This window comes from Sinocyclocheilus anshuiensis, unplaced genomic scaffold (genome assembly GCF_001515605.1).
Source record: "Sinocyclocheilus anshuiensis isolate Anshui unplaced genomic scaffold, SAMN03320099.WGS_v1.1 scaffold2958, whole genome shotgun sequence".
NCBI lineage: Eukaryota > Metazoa > Chordata > Actinopteri > Cypriniformes > Cyprinidae > Sinocyclocheilus > Sinocyclocheilus anshuiensis.
In genome coordinates this window covers 54,090-57,042 of record NW_015542525.1, presented here as the reverse complement: position 1 = coordinate 57,042, position 2,953 = coordinate 54,090, and the positions used below count along the sequence as shown (strand labels likewise).

The 2,953-nt window shown below is 35.6% G+C and overlaps 1 long non-coding RNA gene across 1 annotated transcript in view; it reads left to right on the top strand.

Moving 5' to 3' along the window:
- The window catches only part of LOC107694218 (uncharacterized), a 15,338-nt gene that overhangs the window by 5,863 nt on the left and 6,522 nt on the right, over positions 1 to 2,953 (top strand). Inside the window, exon 2 of the long non-coding RNA XR_001634833.1 lies at positions 2,564 to 2,568. This is a non-coding gene — a long non-coding RNA (uncharacterized LOC107694218). The remainder of the gene's footprint in view (positions 1 to 2,563; positions 2,569 to 2,953) is intronic.

The window sequence follows — 2,953 nt, the reverse complement described above, 5'->3', positions numbered from 1 at the left end:
TTGTTAAAGCAGTGTTGCTGTTGTAAAGTTATACAGCTACAGTTGTGTTGCTGGGTTTTATAGCAGGTTTGATTTTTTATCTTCCTTATCACTCAGTATTTACAGGATTTCACTGTACTGTATTCAGCAGGTGTAATGAAATCGCGTTAAAAATGTGTATGCTTCATTTACATAGCCTTCCTTATATGTTATCAGCCCATATATGGGTTCATTTGAAAGCTTGGAGTGTCTTCTTTACAAAGAATACCATTCCTTTTGGTTTTTATATTCATAAAGCAGTAAAATTAAGCTTAGAAATGTATTCGTCCCACACACAAATTTCTGCCTAACCATTGCGAATAATTTTTACGAAGAATGTGTATTTTATATATTTTTCTATATATTAAGTCATATATCACAAGAAAGCTCTCATTCTCAGGAATTTGACGATGTAGATTTCATTGTGTGACAATCCAATTATGACAAAATACCGATCTCGACAATCATTGTGGCAAATGCAGTCTGATGTGTCTTAAGTGAATGAGAACAGCTGAAAAAAGAAATCGGATGCGTATCATTAGGCTATATTGGATCCATGCATCAGGTCTTAAAGGGGCAGCAGACTAATAATACCTGATGCTGTCATTATGCTCATCAAACCACAAAACACTTTTTTGACAGATGAATCTATTTTTTTATTTATAGTGAACACTATGCAGTTTTATTTTACACTTAATTATATGTGCTTATATGGGCTCCTTATATCATTTGGTTCTTTGGTGTCCTTTTGGAGTTTCTAAGTGTCCTTTTTTGGAAACATCTAAATTTATCTTGAAAAAATCTTGCAAGAAAATATAGATTTTTGAGAATCACCCTTCAGTCTTTTGGTTTACTTTGCTGGATATAGCAAATGACTTGTTCGGCATTGCTGGGAACGCCCACAAAAACGTCATAACCGTTTATGCCGAGGGGGAAAACAAACCATTCGAATTAACGCGCGGAGACCTTGTTAGGCGCTTGATCTTTACTTTTTATGATGATTTCGATTGATTTTTGCTTGGTGCAATGCCTAAAAGTTGCTGTGTGTACCTCTAATAAGTTAAAAAACCTGATCTGACGATGTATATGACTGATACACTGATCTGTCGTTAGTCTCGTCCCCCTGCACCGCAACCCAGTTCTGATGGGGCTTACAATAACCCTCCTTCGCATCGCAATCAAATAAATCTCACTCCCTGATATTTTGTGCTGTCATAATCTATTAAAACATTTATTTCATATTATTATACACAATCCCTTACGAAAATTAGCAATGGTATTACTATAGTAAAAGTATAGTAGGGTAACCATGTTTTTTTTTTTGCCTTTTTATTACCAATTGCAGCCTATAACCACAGTTTTACTACAAATACCATGGTAAAACTATGGTTAGTGTAGCAAAACATGTTGTTTTTACCATGGTTTAACTATAGTAACCAATAACCATGTTTTTTTGTATTTTATATACATATTTCCACGTTATCTTTATTTTAAGGCATGTATTTGTGAAAATTATTAGGCAGCCGCAGCACACACCACATAGAATAACGCTGTGCATTTCAAGGCACTTCAGTGGACCTTAATGTTACCTGTTTTGTCAATGTTAAAAAACGTTTTAATATATAAATAGGAAAGTATGACAGGCTTTTACTCAAGTCTTTATCACTTTATTAAAATTAAGCAAAACAAAACAACAAATGTTTACTTTCACAAGCCGTCTCGTATAGGCTTGTAGTGAAGTAGCCTAAGCTGTCTCTTGCTCAATTAGGTAACAAAAAATGTCGGGAAACGACACCTCTGGCCATTCCGTTGGGTCGTTTGTCCAGTCACAGATACCGTACGGACAGTCCAACCCAATACGGCTCAGTTTTTATACGTATGTTGCTCTGTTGAGCAGCAGAAATAGTTTTATGTAGGCCATTCTGAGTCAACACCATGCTTTTCCAATGAGGGGGAAAAGGACTGTTTTCCCCCACGCCGACTCCGCCTGCACAGCTATGACGCGACACCAATCAAGTCTATTTGTAGCATTGTTCTCTTGTATTTATCTATGCTTGTAATTTGTGTAGCGTATTTGTTCTTATTTTTACTGGCTGTTCACTTGTCTCTTTAATAATGTTTGAACTTTCTTAGGCTAAGCGTTTTTGCTGTGGTATCGTACTTATGGAAAGCAAAGTTACATAGATTTTTTTTCTTGCTGATCCGAAAAACGATCCGTGGCTCAAAAACCATAAAATGATCCGAACCGTGAGATTTGTGATCCGTTGAACTACTATATTGTACTGATTTTGACTTTTAGGCACTTTAGACAATTGTTTTGATATATTTGTATGAAATTTAGGTTTGTTAAATCTCGGGTATTTAAGTCATTTTAAGATAAATAACATTCTGTGATAAATTGCAATGAGGTGGTTGTTTTGCAACAAGGTGGACACAGTTCTGTTCATAACAGTACACCTGCTGGTCAAGAAGTGATAGGTACAATCAAAAAAGGGAGAGACCGAGATATTGGGGAAAATGAAGAAAAGTAAAAAGGGAAGAGAAGGTGTGGTTCAAGAGACAACCTTTAATTATTTTTCACGGCCCCAGACCAAGGATTTAGACCTTTTTATGTGATGGCCATTTAAATAATAGGGTTATCTGTGGTTTCAGAATTTGTAGTGGGTCAATAGGCTATATACAGAAAAAAGAGGCCAAAATTGTACCTTTTGGGGTACAACAGCTTGTCACCAGAGCAGTACCCTTAAAAGAACATCTTTGTACCTTTTTTACCCCTAATAGGTACATATTAGTACCTCATAGTAATTCGTACACATACGGTACTAATATTTACCTATTAGGGGTAAAAAAGGCAAAAATACGTCCTTTTTAAAGGGTTAGTTCACCCAAAAATGAAAATTATGTCATTAATTACTCACCCTCATGTCGTTCTAAA